This window comes from Zalophus californianus, chromosome 7, assembly GCF_009762305.2.
Source record: "Zalophus californianus isolate mZalCal1 chromosome 7, mZalCal1.pri.v2, whole genome shotgun sequence".
NCBI lineage: Eukaryota > Metazoa > Chordata > Mammalia > Carnivora > Otariidae > Zalophus > Zalophus californianus.
In genome coordinates, this window is record NC_045601.1 from 108,599,711 (window position 1) to 108,625,961 (window position 26,251).

The window sequence follows — 26,251 nt, forward strand, 5'->3', positions numbered from 1 at the left end:
ATGGTTTATTTTCTTCACTGTATTCTGAAAAACATTCTTTTACCTGTGAATGACAAGTTTGTAGGCCCCTCCCTCATCAGCAAAGACTGTGTCATGGTGTACACCTCTAGTGGGAATCTTCTTAGCACCTGGCATGGTATGTTCACACAAGGAGTCCTCAGGATACAATAGCTGTTAATGACGTATGGGTGATTATTATTTTTTTAAAGATTTTATTTATTTATTAGCATGAGTAGGGGGAGGAGCAAAGGGAGTGGGACAAGCAGGCTCCCTGCTGAGTGAGGAGCCCGACATGGGGCTTCAATCCCAGGACCCCAAAATCATAACCTGAGCTGAAGTCATACACTTAATGGACTGAGCCACCCAAGCACCCCGTATGGGTGATTATTATGTGAAAACAGGAGCCGCAGGCCTGTTCATCACTGTGACTGAGACATATTTAGGTGAAATACATATATTGAAGATCCTTATGTAGCATCCAGGAGCGGGAAGAGATCTAAGTGCAAAATATACTTCCTTAAGAACCAGATTGCAATTAATACAAATAGGTTTCCCTTATGGTAGGGGAATGAATATAAATATCCTAACATGCTATTACCTTCCCCCAAAATAAGCCTAAATTTTGGGAGTCTTTTCAATTGTCATCATAATAAGGAGATTTAACTGACTCCATCCCACTACTATCTTCCAGCTCATCCTCCTTCTTTATTAAAATGGTGCCTGGGTGGCTCAGTCGTTAAGCGTCTGCCTTCGGCTCAGGTCATGGTCCCAGGGTCCTGGGATCGAGTCCCACATCGGGCTCCCTGCTCAGCGGGAAGCCTGCTTCTCCCTCTCCCACTCCCCCTGCTTGTGTTCCCTCTCTCACTGTCTCTCTCTCTCTGTCAAATAAATAAATAAAATCTTTAAAAAAAAATAAAAATAAAATGGTAGCCAGTCCATTTCATAAAAGCATGACCTGCAGAATGAGGCCTGTTCAATTTCAGTAAAAGGACTATTAACTGTATTCTGATGTATGTAAAATACAGCACTTCTGGGCTTCTCTCCACCCCACCTCTTTAAGTGATCATCAAAGCTATGAAATATAGCTCCTTATTAAAGCTGATTGTAATAATTAAAAATACTTAGCTTTCATAAGGATGAGAAAATTATAAATTATTTGGAAAGCATTCTTTCCAGTCATACATTATTGTTTCTGAGACATGGGCAGTTTTTAAAGACTGTAATACTATTGCTTTGCTATTTACATGTTAATAGAAGTCTGAAAAGTAAGGCGCTCTTCTGAAATTTTCAGGGTTGATTTTATTATATGTCAAGTTGTAAACAGCATTCTGTGACAGGTATTTTCTCTCTTTGTCTTCTATTGAGCTAATTAGTAATTTATACTCTAATAGCATCTCTTCCAGCCTTACTGTGTGAAAATGCCTGCTACTCTGTGCCTTCCGTGCAGCCTGGGCTGGCAAATAATTGGGGGCAGATGTTGGTTACCACATCAGAAGGATCAGGGATAAAATTTATTTTTGTATTGTGTTTTTATAAACATACAGGCTTTTGTATATGCCCTGCGACTGCCCCGATGCCCACCCACCCCATTCAAATAGGAATGTTATGACCTCCTGTAATCCAGAGCTACTGTCCTTGATTCAATTTTGGATTGTTTTCTATTCTGTCCCCCACCCCCACCCCAACACTGTGGGATTTGGGAAGGATTAGCAGGGCAGTCTGGCAGAGTTTAGAGCCCAGGAAGCTGGTCTTCATTGCTCCCTCCCATTGTCAGAATACAGAGCTTCTTGTCATTGCCTTTAGAACCCAGTAGCACTTCTCTCATTGGGCAAGTTATGTGAGGGGTGGGAGTGCAGCTCTGTTGTTAGTGAGTTAGGAAGATGCTTTCCATACGATACTTCCTCCAAGGGAAGGATAGGTCCTACCTTTGTGTCAGCTTTTTCAAAATGCAGCCATGAGTGACCAAAAGATAATTTATAGCCTGGCTTTAGCACTTTGTCACGTTGGTGCTCTGCTCTTTCCTGCCCCCTGCTCTATCTCTTTCTGCCAGTCTCTGATATGGGAAAGATGATGTGTAGTATCTGTCATGTGCTCACGTGGATTGGCCATGTGGACATATTACAGTAGCAAGAGCTTTTGACTTTGAAATAAAGTCTTAAGTATCAGTTTGTTCTATGAAGAATACAAATTTTAATTGAGAATTAAAGGAAGGGTGTGGAGGGGTTTACTGATATATCAGTTTTGAGCCAAAACCTTTCTAGAATGCTAGATAATTTGTGGTACTTATTTTTGCAGTTATGGATACTAATTTATCAGGATAATAAGGTCAGAGTCCCTGTTAGAGCTTATTAGAGTCTCCCTGACAAAAATTGTTACCTGGAGGTAGCCCCAAAGAAAATTAGGTAAGAAAATGTGTGAATAGCTCAGTTCAGCCATCATTGCTAATAGCATTATAATCATAAACATCTAGCCATTGACAGTGAATCAGCGTTTATGAACAGAAGACATCACCTTTATGTAAGCATTTATAGAGTAGGTGGGGCCTCTGTTAGTGTTTTGTTTTCAAAATATAAAATGCCTAGAATATCCCTATGGATGGTCATTGCTGACATCTACTTCCCTTGAATAAGCTGTATTTCTAATACAGCTACCTATATCAGTTGTCTTAATTATATTGGATGTTCATGGCCAGACACTAATTATATTCTTGCGCTTTAACATCTAAAAGAGGTCAAAGGTCAGATTTGTAAGCAACATTTTGTGTAAAACAAAATATCATTGAAGTAGACATCACACAGGAGTGTTGTGAGTAAGTAGAGATGACAAAGTGAATACATGACTGTGGAATTAAATATATACTCTTTTAAAAGAAACATTTCTAAAATATATGGCATAGTTTGAAGAACTGATAACTGTATTTCAAGTGAATGGTAAGTGCTTTAGTGAAGAGATCAAACTCATTTGTGATTGGCATCATTGTCTACTTCATGCTAAAATCCTGGATTGGTTAAATATTACCATTCTCCCCAGTTACCCTGTTAATGTGCTTCTTGAACTTTTTTTCCTCCGTAGGCAGTTCAGCTTAGCCTACAACTAATAATAATTCAAAATCTATTTAAGATATCAATTCAATAATCCTAATCATTTAAATAAATATAAGATAAAACACATAATTGCCACGTTTTACCTTTCAGATTGAAAGATGGTGGTAGCCAGTAGAGGCTAAGGATGTGGGGTAGTTGGAACTCTCACACACTGTTGGTGGGAATGTAAATTTTTTGGAGGTAAATTTGGCAGTGTCCATTGGAATTTAAAATGTGTTTATCCTGTGACCCAGCAATTCCACTCCTAGAAATCTGTCTATGGATATATTCATACACTTGCATGAAGAATATGAGTACAATAGCATTGTTTGTTATAGGAAAAAAATGACGTGTGACATTTCCACACAGTGGAACCACCATTAACCTGTTAGGAATGCAGTGGATCTCTATTTGCTGATGTGGAAAGAAATCCACTGTTAAATTTTATTTTATTTATTTATTTTTAAATACACCTAGAAGCTCTTATTTATTTGTTTGTTTAAGTAATCTCTATGCCCAGCATGGGGCTCGAACTCATAACACCAAAATCAGGAGTCACATGCTCTTCCAACTGAGCCAGCCACATGTCCCTGTTAAATTATATTTTTATTTTAAAAATTATATATTTTTACCAAAGATTTTATGTATTTATTTGTCAGAGTGAGAGCGAGCGAGCCCAAGCAGGGGTAGCAGCAGGCAGAGGGAGAAACAGGCTTCCTGCTGAGCAAGGAGCCTGATGTGGGACTCGATCCCAGGACCCTGGGATCATGACCTGAGCTGAAGGCAGACGCTTAACCAACTGAGCCACCCAGGTGTCCCAAAAATTATGTATTTTTAAAAAGTTATGTTACAGAACAATATGTGTAGAATATTTCTATTTTCATAAAATGTAAGGACTGTTATCAAGGTGTTCCCTTTGTTCGGGGGAGTTATTCACTTTTTCCTCTATATATTTTTATAGTGTTTACTTTCAATAAGCCTCTGAGGAAGGGGTTCACTAACAACATCTTTATGAGGGGGTCTTCTGTAGTAGAAAGGGAGAAGAAGGAAGCTGGCTGGAGAAGAGAACTGCTTCTTTCATATACACATCAGTCAAATTTTTGAGTCAGAAGTGAGGACTGGAATGAAAGGGGGGTATAATGGAATTTGAGACCATTTGGGGGAGGTTTTAAAGGCAATGATAAAGTCTGCATTTGATGTGAAAAATGATCTATAAAATGGAGATGATCAAAGTACCTAGTCCGTTGGATTCTTGTGAGGACTAAATTAAATAATGCATATAAAATGTTTGGAACAATAACTGACACATAGTAAGTGTTCATTATTAGCTATTATTATTGAATGAAAATACAAATACATTATCTTTTGTAAGCCTGAATAAATTAACATATTGTCTTTTATTATGTGTGTTGATGATACTGCTGACCCCTCTGACAGACCATGTGGCTTGTGTGTGTTTTCAGCAGTACTGATGGTTGGACCAACCATTTCTATTTTTCACCTTTGATCCTCCCACCTACTAAGTTTTAGTATTTAAAATCTGAAATACTGAAGGATTATAATTTTAGAGCTTTAGATGTATGATGTCCTACAAATTGCTGTTGGTTTTTTTTTTACCAACATTATCTTGTATACTAGTTACCTTTTGGGTTTGTAAAAAAGAAGAGGAGAACAGGTAATTTGGGGGGGAAACATCATTTTCCATGCCCGTGGGATGTGGAATAGTTATGTCACTTTGCACTGAATGTGTTCATCAGTTTTTGTTAGCAGTGCAGTGTAATGAGTGTATTAGCTACAACACCTACATTGGCAGCCAGCAGTCTGCTTGTGAATTCTTTTAGAAAACAGAAATCTGGCGAGAAGTGTTCCTGAGCAGTTGAAATATCTTTGGGAAAATCACATAGAACAAATAAAGTAGAAAAAATTTCTCCTCCAAAAAGAAATTGTTTCACCATTGAAAGCCCCAAGAAAAGATGTTTTACTTGTGGATTGAGATGTGACAATGTAATTTGGTAGGATTTCAGAGTTCATTCTGTATTTCAACCTTTCATTTAGCTTTGTCATTTAAAGAATTTGAAGGTATATTTTTATTTGATGAAAAAAATTCTAAAACTATTTTAAGAATGATGAATTTCTCACTTTATAGTATATGAATTCTATAGTAAATTTTTTCCTTTCCACTTCCAGTTAAAATGTATCTTAAAGCATATATCTTTTTGAGGTTTTAAAATAAAAATCTTCAGCAGAAATAACATTAAAGTTTATGTTTAAGCACAATACTTGGCACTTACAGTAAATTTTATTGAATAAATTAATGTGTGCATGAATAAAAAATATTTTGAATTTTAACTTTATAGCCTGTGATTTGCACACAGTCTAACATTGGTGTATAAAGGCCTTCTGTTTAGCCTCTATTTCCATGCCTATTTTCTTCTCCTACCCCACAAGCACCTTATCTAATGTATTTGATGTATGTCCTTGATTCTATATGCATCTTTCTAAAATTCTTAGTGATTTTTTTGGTGTACTTATCTTTAATTCCAAAATTGTTCATGACACTGCACTATTGCAGAATTTGGCTATAGACTTTTCCCTGTAAAAATGCTGCAGCTCTGGGGTGCCTGGCTGGCTCAGTTGGTGGAGCATGCAATTCTTGATCTCGGGGTTCTGAGTTTGAGCCCCACGTTGGGTGTAGAGATTATTTAAAATAAAATCTTTAAAAAAACAATGCTATAGCTCTTACTTTGGTTTTATTTTTTTCACTTGGCACTGTTTTAAGATCTGTGAATGGTTTTGGATGTACATTAGCTAATTGCTCCTACCTGCAGCATGCTATTCCATGGTGTGCATCCATTCCCATAGTGATGGGTGCCTAGGCTACCATAAACAATGCTACCAATAACAGTCTTGTTTGTGTTCATCATGGATATGTTTGAGAATTTCTTTGGGATACAGACTCAGGAGTGGCATTGTAACAGAAGCACTGTCAGGCTGCTGAGTGTACACACCTCACAGGCATTGTATTCTCAACCTCTGGACACTTGCTGTTGTCCACAGTTCGAATTTCTGCCATTTAATAATGTCTATTTTAATTTGAATTTTCTAATTACTAGTGAGTTTGAACATTTCTTCATGTTTTAGTTAACTGTTTCCCTTCTGTGAAATAAGCATGAAAGAATAAACATAGTATCAAAAATATTTTTTACTGAAGTATAATTGATATATAACATTGTTAGTTTCAGGTGTATAACATGATTTGCTATTTGTATATATTGTGAAATGATCACCACAATAAGTCTAGTAACATTTTTCACCATACATTGTTATAAAAATTTTTTTTCTTGCAGTGTAGACTTTTTTCTACTGTCTTGCTAATTTGCTTAGAGAATAGATCTGGACATAGTATTTTATTATTTTTTTGAAGTTGGAGGAGATTTTGGTTATGCATTATAGTTTGTAAGATATTGATGTATTAAACTTCAGGAAAGGAAGAATATCATACTTTATACAGAAGCTTATTGTTTTCTTCCTGATTTCAAGAGACTGAAACAAACATGTTCTTTTAAAATTTTATTTATTTATTTTTAAGTTTTACTTATTTAAGTAATCTTTATACCCCATGTGGAGCTTGAACTCACGACCCCGAGATCAAGAGTCACTCTTCCAACTGAGCCAGCCACGTGCCCCTAAACAAACATATTTTTTAACTTTTTTTAAAAATTTTTTATTGTTATGTTAATCACCATACATTACATCATTAGTTTTTGATGCAGTGTTCCATGATTCATTGTTTGTTCATAACACCCAGTGCTCCATGCAGAACGTGCCCTCCTCAATACCCATCACCAGGCTAACCCATCCCCCTACCCTCCTCCCCTCTAGAACCCTCAGTTTGTTTTTCAGAGTCCATCATCTCTCATGGTTCGTCTCTAAACAAATATATTTTTATGCATTCAACTCAAAAGCTGTAGGGTATGCTACAATTAAGCCACCTTGCTAATTAATCTATTCTCATTGTCTTCATTTATGCTGAAAGGAGAGCAAGCGTTTTTACCAGAGTAGATATGGTTAGGAGAGTGCTTCATTTCATTAGTTTAAAAAGATCTCCCCTAGCCACAGATTGTTAGACTATCAAAATACTAGCTCCAGTCTCCCTAGATGTCAGAAAACTGAGTAGTGGGCAACACCTTCTCCACTTGTCTGTTTATTGAAAAGCCCAATGCTTGATCCTAAGCATGACCTTCACGTTCATTGACTATAAGTAGATAATACTAAATATGATGAACAAATACTGTTTTATATGCATTTGCTACAAGAGGGCTATAGATGTAATTTTTACAGTATTTGGAGATAGAGAAGAGCATATTTTCCGAGATGCCATTTCTGAGAGTCTTAGAGAAAGCTGGGAGCAGTTCAGATCTGCTGGAGAATCCCACTATTTTTGTGTCAGTTTTCAGGAAAGGATAAATGTCTCTGATACAAAATGTTGGCTTGTTTCAACAAATCCGCAGAATTTGCGCTTTCCTGAGGAAACAATAGTCTCTTGAGTGTTTTCATTTCTTACCAAAATGTGATGCAGTCAAGTTATTCTTTTGACTTTGGTTTGCCATCTGCTTGACTGTGAAAAAGGAGTTTTAATTTGTGAAGTGATTGATATAGCCATAAACTGTGAACTTTCCCCCAATAATACCATAATATGCTTAAATTTTTCCTTTTTTTTTTTTTGCTGGCTTTGAGGTTATGACTTTTGAGTAAGTATCTGTCAGCAAAATATTATTTCCTGCTCTTAATTGTTTTCAAGCAAAGCCACACTCTATGCAAAGGTGTAGTGTGTTTTTTCAAATAACTTGATTTTACTCTACCTTGAAAGTTACATCTTTATTTTCTTTTCCCCCAGAAATCTTGCTTGGAAAATCATGTTTTTAGATGTGATTTTAAAACATTCTTTTTAACCTTTTCAGGAATCTTTTAAAATTTAACATTTATCAGTGCTAAGCTGTATGTAGCATAAAAAGTGCCCTACCTACTTTTCCTTTCCCCAATATTTGGCCTCTACAGGGACCTCCATTTCCTTTTCTTCCAGCTCTTTCTTCTGGTATTTAATGCCACACTTTTAAGCAGTAGGCTCATGCTGCTGTTTTTAAAAGTCTGTATGGCTCGTTCTCTAGACCTGCACAGTTCTCATTCTTGGATCTACCTTAACCTCCCTATGTTGGGACCCCTGTTTCCTGGACCCCACATCTTCCCTCTTCAGTGTTTATTCTTAAGCAATTGCTTAAGAAGAACCTTCCAGAAGGTTCCTAAGAAAAAGCTGCATGAAAAGCTGCATAGGATGTACATTTGGGAATCTGCATGTGTGAAAATGTCTTCCTTTTGTCTCATACTTGATTTATAGTTTACCTGGGAATAGAATATAGAATAATTTTCTGAGTTTAACAGGAATTGCTCTATTGATTCTTAGCTTCTGGTGTTGCTAATGAAAAGTCTGATGACGTTCTGACTTTTTTCTTTCCCCTCCTTGGTTAGAGGTGGTTTAGGAGCTGATCTTTGTCTCTGATGTTCTGAAATTTTGTGATAACCCGCTTCCCTGTGAGCCTTGTTTTATCTGTCGTGCAGGGCACATTGGGGGCCTATTCAATTTGGAAACATAGATCTTTCAGTTCTGGGAGATTTTCTTGAATTCTTAAATTCTAACCAACCTCCCCCTTCTCTCTCTTGCCCCCAGTTTTCCTGTTCTTTACCTCCTGAACTCTTTTTTTTTTAAAAGATTTTATTTATTTATTTGAGAGCGAGAGAGAATGAGAGATAGAGAGCACGAGAGGGAAGAGGGTCAGAGGGAGAAGCAGACTCCCTGCTGAGCAGGGAGCCCGATGTGGGGCTCGATCCTGGGACTCCAGGATCATGACCTGAGCCGAAGGCAGTCGCTTAACCAACTGAGCCACCCAGGCGCCCCTCCTGAACTGTCTTTACTTGTGTTTGGAATGTATGGACTGCTTTACTTTTCCTATCTTTTCTATTTCTCATCTTTTTTGTCTCTTCACTTTTTGGAAGATGTCTTGACTTCATCTTCAGACTCTTCTAATTAGTTTTATGTTTCTGCTATCATATATTTAATCTCCAAATTTTTTCTCTGAATACTGCTATTTTTTGAAAAGATTTTGGGGGTGCCTGGGTGGCGCAGTGGGTTGAGCATCTGACTCTTGATTTCAGCTCAACCCAGGGTTCTGAGATCAAGCCCTGCATCGGGCTCTGTGCTCAGCACAGAGTCTGCTTGTCCCTCTCCTTACCCCTCTGCCCCTCTGTGTGTACACTTTCTCTCTTTCTCTCAATTAAATAAATAAAAATCTTTAAAAAATAAATTAGAAAAAAGATTTTATTTTTATGTAATCTCTTCCCCCAACATGGGGCTTGAACTCACAACCCTGAGATCAAGAGTCACACACTCCATCAACTGAGCCAACCTGGTGACCCTCTGAATGTTGCCTTGAAATAGTCTATTTTTGTTTCATGTGTGGAATAGCTCTTCTCTGAGTATGTTAATTGTAATTACATTTTTTTCTTCGGCCTCCTACACCATCTATTTCCTTAAAATACCTTTACTTGATCATTTCTTTTGGTTTTTCATTTAGGGGATTTCCTTAAGTGTTTAGCTTTGGATGTCTTACTCATGTTCCATAAGGAACCACTGAAAAACCGAAAGCTGGATTTGCTGGAGTGAAAGTTGACTGATGGTATTATTCATTATAAGGTAGTTAAGAGCTCACTTTTAGCAGTCAGTATTTGTAGGTGTTTTTCTGTTGGTCAAGTTCTTCCCTAGCGAGAATGCTCCCATCTTCAGTTTACACCCCTGGCTTCAACATTTGGGTAGCTGAGTGGGGAAAGAGCTGGAGGTGTCTACCTTTCAGGATATCAACTCATCCATAATCCCCATCTTTTTAGACTGCTAGGCCTGCCCCTAGTTGTGCTTGAGTCCAGTGTTTCTAGTTTCCAGAGTAGGCTTCCCAGCCTCTGAACAGTGGCTGCTTGGAGTCAGGGTGGGAATCTTGGGGCAGAACTTTCACCCTATTCTCCTTTTTCATCCCCGCCTGCTATCCCCACTTTCAGAGGTATTCTGAGCTTCTCTTGTGTATCCCAGCACAATTCAGTTTGATCTGAGGTTCCCCTTAACATGCTCCTATGCTCTGCTAAATCAAATAACCCATCCATCTGCTTTCTGGCTTCCACAAACTTTGTTAGTTGTTGCCTCTCCTATTCTTCGTCCTTCAGATCCTGTTTTTATTGCTGTTTCAGTGGAGTTATGGAGAGAGCAGAGAGGTAAATGCAGGTGTTCAATGAATCATGTTTCACTGAAAATCCAAACTTCTCTAATGCTCTGTTTCAATACAAGACTAGATAAATGGCTGTGGCAATGGCAAAATTTTGCTACAGTACAGAAATCTGGGATAACATAAATTCATTTTGGTTATCCTCATGGATTAACGCCTAACATGTAGCTTGCTAAAAGAATGACACCTGAGTGGCTTTAGGAACTTTACAGAGAGAATAATAGAACTTTTTATGGACGTGGTAACAGACCCAGAGTGCAGAAGTGGCCTGTTTATGTTTGCTCATCTATCTAGAACTGGAACTGAGTCTCTTCTCCAGTTGTCTTTTCTTTACCACTATGGTTCTATCTTCTCCCATTAAAGTAACTGGAAATAATTGCTTAGATCACCCAGATGTCCTGTTAACTTCGCATATGCTTTAAGTTTGCAGTCATGAGTGTGGGGGATTTTTTAAATGTTTTTTCTTTCTGTTAATTTTTAGCGTCCACTTTTATTTTGGTGAACCTCAAACTTGAGAAAATGTGTATTTTACCATCTAAAGATGTTTCTGTTTTGAAGAATTTATAGTAAGCATTTAAAAGGTTTCTTTTTTTTTTTCCTCCTACTATTCCATTCTCAGTGGCTTCCAAAAGTTCTTTGAGAAGGAAGATGGAAATGCTTTCCTGAATATAATTATAGCAGGTGAAATAATTTAGAACAAATCAGGATGCCTGTTAAAATGTGGAAGTAACGTGAAAAAGGGAAGCAGATTTTATAAAAATATCAACAGGTTTCTCTGGAGCAATCCTAGAGTGCTTTCTTTACCAGCTTTTTAAAACTCAGTTCTCAATTCTTCTCCTCTAAGGCCTCTTCCTCCATTTTACCCCATGGGACGTAAATCTTTTTTTTTTTTAAGATTTTATTTATTTATTTGAGAGAGCAGATCAAGAGAGAGAGAAAGAGCATGAGAATGGTTAAGGGGCAGAGGGATAGGGACAAGAAGACTCCCCGCTGAGTGAGGAGCCCAACGTGGGGCTCGATCCTAGGACCGAAAGATCATGACCTGGGCCAAAGGCAGACACTTAACCGACTGAGGCACCCAGGCGCCCCGGGACATAAATCTCTTGTCTTATTTCCCCATTCCCTCCTATATTTTGTATGTAGTACATTTGCCCACAGCACACTGCCAGATTCATTGTATGTTGACATAGAATTCTTTGGGGCAGAACCCCTATATTGTACTTTTGACAAAATTTACTTACATATTTATGGAACACCTTTGACTGAAGTACTGGGCTCCTCTGCAGGTGTTAGCATCTGTTGGGGGTACATATTAGGTCTTAAACAGATTCCTGATGGTTGGTATAAGTTCACTTTTTCTCTAGTCACTATTTCGAAGCAATTGAAAGAACGGGCTCTGCCCCTTCCTTTGCATCACATTGGTGGCTAGCAGTAACAGCTGGGAGCAGAGTGGGGGAGAGCCTGTTTGGAAGCTCAGGGGTCTAACGTTCCCTTCTGTGGAAAGTGAACGTGTTGTAAGAGAAGTCCTCTGAGATTCCTTACAACCTCCAGGTTTCATGGTCATAAAGAGGTGCTCCCAGTGAATTAGTGACACCGTTTGTAAGAACTAACTCACAAAGAAAAATGTCTTAGGATTGAATGGAGTTCAATGGAAGTGTTTCCATAACTGAGCTAAGCTGTTGCATACATAATCTGAAGTAAACTAGAATACTTAGAATAATAGAGCATTGGTTTTATTTTTTGCTTTTTTTCCTCTCCCCCTCTTCTCCGGTTAAACAGTGCTTTCTCATTGTACTTTGGAAATGTTTTTTAACTTTTATTTTTTCTAATTTTTTATTGTGAAATTTATTTTATTTATTTTGTATATTTTTTAATATATTTTTTAAATTTTATTATGTTAATCACTGTACATTACATCATTAGTTCTCAATGTAGTGTTCCATGATTCATTGTTTGTGTATAACATCCAGTGCTCCATTCATTACGTGCCCTCTTTAATGCCCATCACCAGGCTAAGCCATTCCCCCCTGCCAAAACCCTCAGTTTGTTTCTCAGAGTCCATAGTCTCTCATGGTTCGTCTCCCCCTCCAATTTCCCCCCCCCTTCATTTTTCCCTTCCTACTATCTTCTTTTTTTTTTAAACATATAATGTATTATTTGTTTCAGAGGTACCGGTCTGTGATTCAACAGTCTTACACAATTCACAGCACTCACCATAGCACATACCCTCCCCAATGTCTGTCACCCAGTCACTCCATTCCTCCCACCCCCCACCACTCCAGCAACCCTCAGTTTGTTTCCTGAGATTAAGAATTCCTCATATCAGTGAGATCATATGATACATCTCTTTCTGTGATTGACTTATTTCGCTTAGCATAATACCCTCTACGTCATTGCAAATGTCAAGATTTTGTTGTTTTTTTGATGGCTGCATAATATTCCATTGTGTATATATACTACATCTTTATCCATTCATCTGTTGTTGGACATCTTGGCTCTTTCCATAGTTTGGCTATTGTGGACATTGCTGCTATAAACATTGGGGTGCACGTACCCCTTCGGATGACTACATTTGTATCTTTGGGGTAAATACCCAGTAGTGCAATTGCTGGGTTGTACGGTAGCTCTATTTTCAACTTTTTGAGGAAACTCCATACTGTTTTCCAGAGTGGCTGCACCAGCTTGCATTCCCACTCTATGTGGAAAACCCAAAAGACTCCACCCCAGAACTGCTAGTGAAATATATTTTAAAACATGTACAATTTATTTTTTTTTTAAGATTTTATTTTTAAGTAATCTCTGCACTCAGTGTGGGGCTCAGATTCACAATCCTGAGATCAGGAGTCACATGCTGTACCAACTGAGCCAGCCAGGTCTGCCAAAACATATGTACATTTTAAAGACCAGTGAAACAAAAGCCAGGATTAACCATCCTATAAAGTGTAAAAATTTCCTCTATGATGCTCCCTTACACCCCACTCCAGGTTAACCGCCATCTTGACTGTTATCAAGAAAGCTAGGATTTTGCTTCTTTTTATTACCTTTTAAATTCTAAATTTGGAAATGGATTAGCTCAGTAATGAGAGGCCTTCAATCTTTTTTACATATGTGTTTTATTTTTTACATGAGGTAAAACTAGAAAAATAATAGATGATGCTATTATGCCATTGACTCTTCTGAGCACTTTCCACATGCTAACTCCCCAGCAGCTGCATGAGGTAGGTGAGGAAACTGAGCCCAGGCTATGAATTGGGTCCCATTGAGATTCTAATCCAGCCAACCTAATGCCTAAACCTGCTCTCTTAACCACAACACCTAATTAGGGTATTGTTTTATAATTTGATAGAATTATATATTTTTAAGATCTGGGTTTATTTTGTATCTTGGAATACTTTAACCAGATAACAGGGTAGCCATCGAGCTCTGTATTGTTTCTGCTAGAACTGTTTCATTGGAAAGCTCTACAGGGTTTTGGTTCTTGTCCAAACACTCCTAACATCTCATTGCTTGGCACAGATAAATAGTCCATCAATTTATCTAAACCTTATTGTATCTTTAGTAGTGTCCATTTTAGAACCCTTCTAAAATGTTTTTTATAAATACCAGTTTTTCAATGGAAATTTTCAGGGAAAAAACAACAATATCACTTTATGTTTATACTATAGTGAATGGTGATATGTAGGTTAGAGTTAGCTTTAATTTTTAAAAGAAGAGCTGTGATTATAGGAAACGTTTTTCTAATATTCAAAATTCTTACAAAATTTTCATGTTTGTAAGACACAGCAATTTTTGGCACTTGTTTAGATATGATCTCCAAGAGATAGCTTCTTTATAAAACTGTTATTGACTCTAGTGAATTTATGTTTCCTTTGCAGTGTTTTCTCTAAAAACAACTAGCTGCAGTGAAAAGTCTTTCTTTCTTTTTTTTTTTTAAAGTAATCTCTATACCCAGTGTGGGGCTTCAACTCACAACCCCAAAATCAAGAGTCTCATGCTCTCCTGACTGAGCCAGCCTGCACCGATAATAAGTCTCTATGTTTAAATTTTAGAATCAGACACTGTTTCTGTAGGAGTGCACATTTACAGCTCTGTCCCCTCTTGAACAAGGCATGTAAAGTGCATCAGGATATTGCTTACCACCAACTAAATTTTACCATGACACAAAACTTTACTTAAATAAACCTCCTGTTCTTTGCCACAGATGTAGAGTTACTGAAAGTGCACTAATGCAAAGCAATTATCTTGGGCCTAGGTACTGCTGTTTTTTCCTGTGTGATCCTAGACTAGTCATTTAACAACTGATTCAAATATCCATTCTTCATCCATAGAGTGCCACTGGCACCTACCTCGTTGTGAGAATTAACTGAGCAAATATATGTGAAAACACCTCACTTCGCATGGTATCTAGTAGGAGTAAAATAAATGTTCATAAATGTTCTCTTCCCATTAAAATTGCTGCTCTGTGCTGACAAAATTGTTGTATAGTATTTATAAAATGTGCTTGGTAATGACAACTAATGTTTTTAAAACGGTTTGAATGAATGCTGGCAGACTGAACTCTACCAATTAATATTTATTGTATGTGGGGAGTAGAAAAGCGGGAGTAGATTTCAGCACAGCAATGGAATAGCAGTTCTGGTGCATGCTAGACGGAAGGCCATTTTTGTGGCTGCCACTGCTGCTCTCCAGATTAAATGGGATTTGGTATTGCTTTTGTTTGCACATACTGATCTGGGATGATTGGGGAGAATGCAAGTATATCTGCTCTTGCTTTTAAGTCATTTTATTTTTTGGTGAGAAGAAATTCACAGGGTGGCTAACATCTCATGCCCTTTAATCCCTCTAAGCTGTTAGTTAAGACCAGGATGTTATTTAACTAAAATAAAGATGCTGATACCAAACACATTTTAGGATTCTTTAGCTCCACAGGAAAGATCAGGTTCTTTTATCCTAGCATGCTTCCCCAAGCCCCTGGAATGTTCAAATAATCAATGTCTCTTCTCACCAGAATAAGGATCTAAAGTCTTTGCTATTTTTGGTAGCAAGGAAAGAAGAGCTAACCCATGTATAGCTCTTGTCAGTTTACAATGCACTTACACATACATTTTCTTATTTGATCTATGCAGCACCCGCAGAAGGGAGTAGAGCTGATGTTATATCCATTTAAAAGTGAGAAGGTAGAGGTCCCAAAACATTAGTGAGTTGCCCAAGGTTACACTGCTAATAAGTGGATAATCTGAGGCTTAAACCCAAGCCTTACGATTCTAAATCTAAGGCTCTTGCACTCTTCTGTGTTCTTATGCCCTTTATAAATAAACAGACCCATCTAATATCTTATTACTAGATACGGAAGTCAATCAAAGCAGGTGGATTTCTAAAACTTTTTTTTAAGATTTTATTTACCTATTTGAGAGTGAAAGAGAGAATGTGCGTGTGTACCACGAGAGAGCATGAACAGAGGGGAGGGGCAGAGAGAGAGGGAGAAGCAGACTCCCTGCTGAGCGGGGAGCCCGACGCAACACTCGATCCCAGGACCCTGAGATCATGACCTGAGCCAAAGGCAGACGCTTAACCAACTGAGCCACCCAGGCGCCCCTAAAACTTGTTTAAAAATTGAATTTACATTTATTTATTTGAGAGAGATTAAGAGAAAGAGCGTCCGCTTGTGAGCACAAGCCGGGGGAGGGAGAGAAAGAGGGAAAGAATCCCAAGCAGATTCCATGCTGAGCATGGAGCCCTAGACTTGGGGCTCGATCCCAGGACCCTGAAATCATGACCTGAGCCAAAACCAAGAGTCCAACACTTAACTGACTGCGCCGCACAGGCATTTAGGGAAGAAAATTTCTAATGTGGGGCTTGACCATCTTTTAGTCTGAGACTCTGATCTCTTATACATCATTGTATTGGTCCCAATTGGTTTTTATTTGGGAAGGCTAAAACAAGGTGAAGTGTTTTGTTCTAAAACAAACAGGTACATGTAGAGAGTTGAAAAAAATTATAGTTTACAGTGATAAATGCCATGTGAAGTTTTTGGGCTTTGGGGGTTTGCTTTTTTTTAAATTTTAAAATTTATTTTTATTTTTTATTTTTTAAAAGATTTTATTTATTTGAGAGAGAGAGAGCGAGCACAAACAGGGGGAGCAGCAGAGGCAGAGGGAGAAGCAGGCTGTCCACTGAACAGGGAGCCCGATGTGAGGCTTGATCCCAGAACACTGCAGTCACGACCTGAGCTGAAGACAGATACTTAACTGAGCCACCCAAGCGCCCTTGCTTTAAAAAAAAAAAAAAAAAAAAATTATTTATTTGAGATAGAGTATATGAGCAGGGGAGGGTGGCTGGAGGCAGAAGGAAAGGGAGAAAATCTTAAGCAGACTCTGCACTGAGCTTGGAGCCCAGTGCAGGGCTTGATCTCACAACCTTGGGATCATAACCTGAGCCAAAATCGAGACTCCGATGCTTAACCAAAGACTGAGCCACTCAGGGGCCCCTGCCATGTGAGGTTTTTAATTGAAAATACTTTGTAAATATTAGAAAGCATATTGCCCAAGAAGTAAAATTTGAGATAAAGGTCAATTTAAAAGAAGAGGTCCTCTATCAATAATTCATTCAACTGGGATGCCTTGGGTGGCTCAGTTGGTTAAGCGACTGCCTTCAGCTCAGGTCATGATCTCAGGGTCCTGGGATCAAGTTCCGCATTGGGCTCCCTGCCTGCTCCTCCCTCTGCTTGTGCTCTCTCTCTCTGACAAATAAATTTAAAAAAATAATTCATTCAACCAACAATATATATTAAGTCAATAGGTGGGGTGCTTGGGTGACTCACTCGGTTAAGCATCTGCCCTCAGCTCAGGTCATGATCCCAGGGTCCTGGGATCGAGCCCTGTGTTGGGGCTCCCTGCTCAGAGAGTCTGCTTCTCCTTCTCCCTCTACCCTCCCTCTGCTTGTGCTCTCTCTCTCACTCTCTCAAATAAATAAAATATTAAAAAAAAATAAGACTGATCATGATCACTCATAATTTAAAAAATAAATTAAAAAATTACTATGACATTGACTTTAAAATGTCATTTTTTAGACTTTCTACCCAAACTGCAGAAAAAGCATTGGTTTCTGAGCCATTGGTTCTTCAGCAGTGACAATGAAAATATGTTTCTACTTCAAAAAACAAACAACATTAAATGTAGCTTCCTGGCTTATCACACCTGCCTTGTCTGCTCTCAGGGCTGTCTTGAGGCATCTGAGAGGTAGGTGTAGAAGCACTTCAAAAACCACAGAGTGCCATAACAATATGTTACGTGCGTGCATTCATGTGCGAATCTTCTGATTAATTGTATACTTGAGATGTTTTGTCATAAGACATTTTGCTACGTGAGTTTATAGATTGGAATAGGCCAAATATGTGACTGGGTCAAGGAAAACATTTAAATCCAGCAAGGCCTTGCTGGTAGGAAAATTATAGAGTGAATGGGTGGTAGGAAGTAAGGCTAGAGTGTTGGTGCCTTAGAATATGAATAGAAATGACAGATTTGAACATTTTCTTTGTTTCGTATTCAGCCTATTTGTTCTTTCATCAATATTTATTGAGCACCTAGTAAAGACTAGGCATAGTTTTAGAAATCACTGTTGTTCACAATAAGTAAGACAAGGTCCTGTTGTCCTCCAGGAGTTTACTGGGGAAGACAGTTATAGACAAGGTATAACATAGGATAATAAATGTTTGTATTTCACAATGTACCACATAACTGACCTTGCCAAAAAAGGTATGATCTTGGTTAGATTTTTTTCTAATTTAAATATATTAATGTTCTCATGATCAACTTTTTAAACTTTAAAAAATATTATAAAATACTTAAAATATTTTGAGATATATAACACATATACTATATTTTAAATGCATAATTTATAGTTTATATATTGAATCTCAGTTATATTTAATATTCAGTTACATTTATTTATATATGTATGTTTAGATAACCTTAATTATCTAAAATATGAGTCTCTTTTACTTGGTGAGCCATCTGAACATTCCGTATCTGACTACATTAATATTAGAGAGCTCTTCAAGGAAGGGCATCACTGCTGTCACTTTGATGTTAGTCCTTGGTGCTAGTATTTCTTCAGAGCAGAAACCTGATTTTGAATCCTAGCTGTGCCATTTAGTAACTGTGGAACTTATTTGTGCCTCAGTTTCAATGTCTGTGAAATGGGAATAAAGATAATGCCTGACTCATCATTGTGAGAAGTGAATGAGTTAATATGTGCAAGAGTGCTTAGATGATTGTCTGGCACACATTTAAAACCATATCAATGCCATCAGCAGCTATCTTCATCATTGTTATTGTTGTTATTTGACAGAATGAGGTGAGGTAAGGTTAAGAATGGACTTTGTCCTCTCAAGCCGTGAAAATTCCTCAAAACTAAAGGTAGAAAGATAAGAAGAAGGGAAAGAAGGGAGCTAAACCTTTGTTGACCATCAGCTATGTGCCAGGCAGTGACCTAGCATTTACCTACATTCTCATTTAGTCTTTATACCAGTGCCCTGAAGTATATTTGAAAACAGGCTCAGACAAATTAAGAAACTTGCATAAGGTCTTGTAGTGGACACCATGATGATAACTGGTCTTTGCTATTCTGCATCCTGTACTCTTACCTTGCATGACACCAGAAAACGTGAGAATTCAAGAAGTTTCCCTAGGAGGTAAGCTTGAAATTTGCTTGTTAGGGACTTTATTTTTAATGACAGTTTAAAGGATGTCATCAACATTTTGAGTTGGTTCCTACTGTAGCGATTTGTTTTATATATCTGTAATTCCACCCCTCCCCATTCAAAAGTATATTGCAGTAGTTCAAATGATGTAAGTGGAACCTAGATGGCAAATATTTGGACACACGGAGTCTTAGTAATAAGTTTTCAGAATTAAGCTGAATTATAATTTCCCAATTTTCAAGATCACTATTGTAATTATTTAAGTCATTACTCCTGAAGTTTATAGCTATTTCATAGAGCTTTTAAGCCTAAACTCCATGTAGCTACATATCCTAGGTACTGATCCTTTTTTTGAATTTATAAATAAAATTCATGAAATTGCTTTTCTTTTGCCCAACCTTATGAATTGTTTCCCTCATAGGTAATAGAGAAGAGGAAACCTAATCAATGGCTATGGAATGATATGGAAGAAGATGGAAAAAACTTGTTTAATGGGTAAGAAATAAAACTATAATAAAAAGATTAATGAAAATTATTCATAATAGTGTTATGTATGGCCAATCTGTAATCCATGGCCAAGACTGATATACCATTAGGCTGAGTGATCAGTCACCATATTTGTCTTATCCGCATTCTGAACTTTCTCCACCTGCTTCCTTACCGTTGTGAATTTCTCAGTAGTATGAGTTAACTTAAGCTAAGAGGGGACACAGCTCTATTTGAAGATAAAAGTAGGATCTGGAGGTCAGCAACCATTCTAAAAAACAAGTTTAGGGTAGGGCTTGAAGTTTATTGGTGGTTGGATTGTCATTTTCGAAATCCTGCCAGTTGCTGTGATGTTAGGCTTACTGTGGCAGTCCTGTTCATTTAAGCAAGTGCAGATCGTGTCAATGGAATGCCACAGAAAGCCGATAAAACTGTGCCTAAAGTAATGAGATAGGAAATCTTTTAATACTACCAGTCCATAGATTTTTTTTTTAAGATTTTATTTATTTATTTGACAGAGAGCGAGCACAAGCAGGGGGAGCAGCAGAGGGAGAGGGAGAAGCAGGCTCCCCGAGGAGCAGGGAGCCAGATGCGGGGCTTGATCCCAGGACCCTGGGATCATGACCTGAGCCGAAGGCAGACGCTTAACCGACTGAGCCACCCAGGCTCCGCAAGTCCATACATTCTTATTGTCAATGGATAACCAAAACCCTCTCCCTAAAATTTAGCCCCCTCCCAGGGTATATAAGTGTATGATATGTATTTGTGCAACCTTCTTCTTTGCCTAATGATTAAAAACTTGGGTTTAGAAGCCAGACTGTTTTTGACTAGGCATCATTAACTTGACATTTGGGCAGCTTAATTTCTTAATGAACTTAATTCCTTGGGTATAAGTGGGGATGGTAAAATTCCTGTCTCATTATGATGTTGAGGATTAATTGGATAATACATCTAAAAAACTTGGAATAATGCCTGAAACATAGTAAGTGTTAAATAAATGTTAGCTATAATTCTCATATGTATTGTAGTTAGCACTTTTATGTGCCAGCCCTCCACAGATGAATCTTTTTCTGATATACTGCAGGAGTTAAGCTATCTTGGATAAGGTTAACCCTGGTGGCAAGGATTTTTTAAATTTTCATGAAAGTTTTCTTTTTGGATTCAAGCTTCGATTCTCTCAGAGTATGCTGCTAGGCTATGTGTGAGAACAGAGTTACACACCTTCAGCTCTTCCTGCATATATAGTGGTGTATATATGATGCTTACAGACATGCGTGAATAAAAACTATCTTCTGAAAAAAAAAAAAAACTATCTTCTGGGGGCGCCTGGGTGGCTCAGTCGTTAAGCATCTGCCTTCGGCTCAGGTCATGATCCCAGGGTCCTGGGATCGAGCCCCACATCGGGCTCCCTGCTCCACGGGGAGCCTGCTTCTCCCTCTCCCCCTCCCCCCATTTGTGTTCCTTCTCTCGCTGGGTCTCTTTCTGTCAAATAAATAAATAAAGTATTTAAAAAAAAATAAAAATACAAACTATCTTCTGGCTGTGATAGTTTTATCTTGCCCAATAGAAGTATAGAACAGTGTTAATGCTGGTTGCGTGATTCTCTTGTTTCTAGATAGATATGTCAAATTTCTGTTAAGATTCCTTCAGTCTGTTTTGAAAGACCAGTCTCTCTGAGTTTTTTTCCTGGTTTCACAGAATTGTAATAATTATGAAAATGTCTTTGATATCTTTTTCATGGCTTGTCAGCACTTTCTTACATAGTGCGGACAATTACCTATTAGGAAGGGAGGCCACTAAGACAGTCACCTCTTCTTAATATTTTCCTCCTTATTGTCCTGGGGCTTTATTAGATTATTAGGGACTATTCTCTCTGCTGTGACTATTTTAGAAGACTAATATGTAAAAACAGAAGTTAACATTTACTGAATACTTCTTATGTGTCAGGCACTGTTTTAAGTGCTTTACCCACTTACTCATTATCTCATTTAATCCCATCATCTACTTGTGAGGCAGATACTGTTATCTTCATTTTAAAAGCTGAGGAAGCTGAGGCACAGATTAACTTGCCCAAAGTCACATTGCAAGTGGCAGCTTTAGGATTCAACCTAGATCCCCTGTTCCAGACCTGTAACTGCTGGCCTAGTTAGTAAACTCATATAAGGTTTGTTAAGGCGAGTGTAAATTTAAATAAGACGATAAAGCCCAATATTTCCTGAAAAAGTCACCATAACTAATCTGATTTTGCTTGCCTGTGGGAAGGAAAATTGGAAATCATGTATCTTCTTAAGTATGGGAAAAATGATAATGTGAGATGATTTTCCATAAATAATTATTTGTCTTGGATCATCCATAAGTGAATACATCCGTTTTGCTTCTTTACGAATCATTTGCAGCAGATAGAAAATCACTTGCACCTATCTAAGGACCAATATGTATGTGTTTAAAAGGGACTAGAATGAGTTGATTTGTAGATTGCCATTTAGCTGCTATTTGTAGAAACGGGCTCTCAGAAAGATTGAACTGTGCAGCAGTTCGGAACTGATTAGTGATTGGAAATTGTTATTTTGTCCTCTTAAATAATATTTGAATGACAGCAGAAAGTTATGCAAGGCAAGAAAAGGCAGGAGAAAGGTGACTTATGGGTCTTATAATTAGAATGTCCCTTAGAAGTAATGGTCTAAAAAGTCAATGTACATTAACAATCGACACTTGTCTAGGAACTGGAAGGAGTGATAGTACATGGTTTTTGTTCTGGGCTCTGTCTTGTCAGAGAGAAGCATTGGCTTTTTTTCCCTTCACATAGCAATTCATTCCCCATTGAAATATGGTAAAGTACAAAGGGTAAGCAACATTTAAAATAACAACAACACTGATAAAATGTTTTGGCTTTCTTTAAAGTATGGCCACACGTGGTCAGCGATGTTTTCCTCACTCCTCTCCATCTTTTTAAACTCGCATTTCCTGTTTGAGAATCCCTTCTAAGTGTTGATCAAAATTATGGCTTTTAGCATGCATCTCTTTTACAACAGTGTCTTAAAGAGTGGCTCAGGGACCCCTGAGACTCTTTCAGGAGTCACAACTATGTTCATAACAATGCTAAAACATTACTTGCTTATGGGTATGTAGCGGAGTTTTCCAAAAGCTACATGATGTGTAACCAAGTGAATACAGAAACAGGAGAATCTGGCTGTCTTCCTTAATCCAGACATTGAAAAGATTTGCAGAAATGTAAGGCCACTCTTCTCTAGATTTGCTGAGAAGCACTAAGGTTTGTTTCTATGTTAAAATGTAACAGTGACCCCAGTCTAAGCCAGAAAGTTATGATGCTCCTGTCTAGTGATTGAGTGGATTGGGAGTGGTCGCAGGCAGTGCCCACGACAAACACCTCCCTGTACATTCTAGGGGCATCCTGAGAGACTGAGGCTATGTCTCCTGATCTAGAGAAGTGAAACTTTTGCTCCTTTTTCATAATTGTGCTAGAGGGTCTATTCCAGATTATAAGGAGCTGTGGAAATCTAGAGAAAGGAGAGCTTGACTTTAAGTAGGAACACCATCCAAGCTTGCCAATGACCCCACTGATATGTGCCATATTTGGAGTGTTCTTTGTATTGGTTGTTCCCAACTTTGGGAGGACCAAAGGGACCTTTCAGGATAGCCTTTTATTTGACTGTATTAACTGAGCATCTACTATGTTCCAGCCATGTTCTAGGAGCTGGAAATAAGTCAGTGAACAAAATAAAAACAAAAATGCCTTTGTCCTCATGGAGTTTCCATTCCAGCTTTGGAGTCCTTTGCTGTAGTCACAGCTCCCTCTCAGGGGGCTCTCAGAGTTGGTGATGGCCTCTGTGGTGCTCAAACCTCTGTGTCTTGAGCACTGACTGGTATTTCCGGTGACTGGCTGCTGAGGATAGAGTGGAAACTGCTTGACAGTTTGTGATTGTTTTTTTTTTTATTATTATTTAAAAAAAAAAGTAAGTACCAAATGGTTTCGGATTTTTCAAATCGTACATAGAACAATAAAGGTAGCCTATCTAGTCACCCTTATTGTGGCTATTTTAATCTTGTTTTGTTTTCAAGTTAGTGTCACTTTTGTCAAGAAATTTAACTTAAAATAATTACCAACTGATGTTAAATTTATTCTAATTGTTTTTTGTTATTTGAAGAAAAATGTTCATACATGCGTGAGATTTTCCTTGCCTGGTAAGTTGCTCCCAAGACCCTGTAATTTGTTTAATAGACTTTTATACAGAAAGAGATTACTTGGCTCATTAGATTGAGTCACTTAATAATGACTTGAAGGTTAACTAATGCGGCCATCAGACTCCTGCTCACTGGCTGGACATCTATCATATCACTAACTTCAGTCATTTCCAAATGCCAGACGAGTGGGAATATCATTAGAATATTAATGTAAAGAGAAACGGACATTCAAAATGTGAATGGCTAAAAATTGTCTCTAAAGATAATTTTAATTTTTAAGATACACTTTAATAGAAGCTCTTTTTTTTTTTTTTAAATTGGGTGGCATTGTGACCTTCCCTTTATTGAAGGTGTTAAAGGAGCTTTTTAATCAGAGTGCACCAAATGGCTGTTGTCTCTTCAGCATTGCTACCTGCCAGGCGCCCAATTTCCAGCTGTGCCTCGTGTTCCAAAGACCAGAACGTCTAGGGTTCAAATAAAATCCCTCTCCTGCCAGTGGGTAAGACATAGTCTGCTGCTCAGGGCAGAGATGGGGTAAACTGAGGGATCCTTTCAAAGGTGTCCAACCAACCTCTTTTTTTTTTTTAATCCCTTAAATCCCACACCTTACCTCTACCTTCAGAGGTATATGGAGCCTCTAATTTCAGGGCCTTTCCAAGTTCTGAAGTTCTAACCAGCTTGATTGCTTATTTCACCCTGGTGTGAGTAACATTTAAATTTTAGCATGCTTTTGTCTGTTACACTTCCCATTCTTCTGTTTGCTTACCAGAGTCCAAAATTTTGATACCTCTCATGTACTACTCTCTCATCTCCCACTCTTTCTGTCCTTATGTATTTATGCTCTTATTACCCTTTGCTGTGATTTTACTGGGATTTTGAGAGGAAAGGAGATAAATGTGTATTCATTCTGCCATGTTTTACTGGAAGCCCAGGGTTTAACATGTATTATCAAGTGCATGCAACATACCAGAAATTGTGTTAGACACTTGTCTTTTCTCTAATTCAAAAATCCCTTCACATTCTATTGAGGGTAGAATATTCATTCACATTAGTGCTACTCTCACCTGTTATTTTTTGAGCACCTTCTATATGCTAGGCACTATCACATAAAGCATTTCATTCAATCATCACATCCACTCTAAGGCATATAGATATCATACCTCATTTTATTTGATTTTATTTATTTATTTATTTATTTATTTATTTAGATTTTATTTATTTATTTGACAGAGAGAGACAAAGCCAGAGAGGGAACACAGCAGAGGAAGTGGGAGAGAGAGAAGCAGGCTTCCCACTGAGCAGGGAGCCCGATGTGGGGCTCAATCCCAGGACCCTGGGATCATGACCTGAGCCACCCAGATGCCCCTCATACCTCATTTTAATGAGTATGGAGACAAATTTAAAGTCACAGGCCCAGTAAAATTAATGTTGGTTTTGAGATAGGCTTTTAAAGTAAATATGCTTTCTGTATTTCAACTATCTCTTGGATATTAGATAGATAACCATTGTGGGGTTTTTTGTGTTTTTTGTTTGTTTGTTTTTTTAATGTAAGCTCTGCGCCCTATGTGGGGCCTGAACCCATGATCCTAAGATCAAGAGTCGCATGCTCTATTGACTGAGCCAACCAGGCACCCCAGCCATTGTGGATTTTTAAGCAGGGGAACACAGTATAGGATGAAAATGCTGTTTTTGTTTAATATAGTGATAATATTTAAGATACATAGTTGACCTAAAAAGACAGGAAGCATCAACTAGCACTTAAAGCAGTAATGAATGGCCTGCAGTGTTAAGGGCCTAGATTTGGGGGGAGAGAGCAGTAGGAAGCAGCATGAGGAAGGTAAGTAGGTTTAAGAAGCATGTGTGCATGTGTCTGGGGGGTGCATTTGAATCCATTCTCTTAAATGAGCCACTGTAACAAAGAACCTGAGTCTGGTACTCTCATTTCTGAATACGAATTAGTAGGCTTTGGTAACCAACTTGACTGTGACATGAATAAGGAGTTAAAGGGAATGTCAAGTTTTCAAGTCAGGTGAATAGGAGTGCCATATCTAGGACTGAGGTAAGGTGGGAAGAAGTGCAAGAGGAAATTAGTAAATTTGAACAACATATGTGAATGTCATGGTTTTTCGGAAATATGAACATCTGACATGTCTTCTGTATTTCTTTCTTTGTTTTTTGGCATTTATCTGAATGTCCTGTAATCATATCAGACACTATTACAGAAAGTTGACTTCATTCAGTCACATGATTTCTTGGTCAGTAATAGTATATACCCATATTTTTAAGCTAATCTTTAGTATTTTTAAATCTTAATTTGAGGGCCATTTTTTTTTCCTTTTTGGAAGCAAATACTCTGATTTCATTAGCACACAAAGTGTTTTTACAAGTCAATTCTAAAAGACCAGGAACCCAATGTAAAAGACATGAATGGATAGATCAAATAAAGAGAAAAA

At 37.9% G+C, this 26,251-nt stretch overlaps 1 protein-coding gene across 5 annotated transcripts in view; it reads left to right on the top strand.

The window, feature by feature from the left end:
• The window catches only part of USP49 (ubiquitin specific peptidase 49), an 82,023-nt gene that overhangs the window by 5,883 nt on the left and 49,889 nt on the right, over positions 1–26,251 (top strand). For 4 of the 5 annotated variants that reach the window (XR_003521456.2, XR_003521457.1, XM_027602405.2 and 1 more), the window contains exon 2: positions 19,531–19,604. The exons of the other annotated variant lie outside the window; for it this stretch is intronic. The gene's annotated coding sequence lies outside the window, so the exon portion shown is untranslated. The remainder of the gene's footprint in view (positions 1–19,530; positions 19,605–26,251) is intronic. 5 annotated transcript variants of the gene reach the window in all.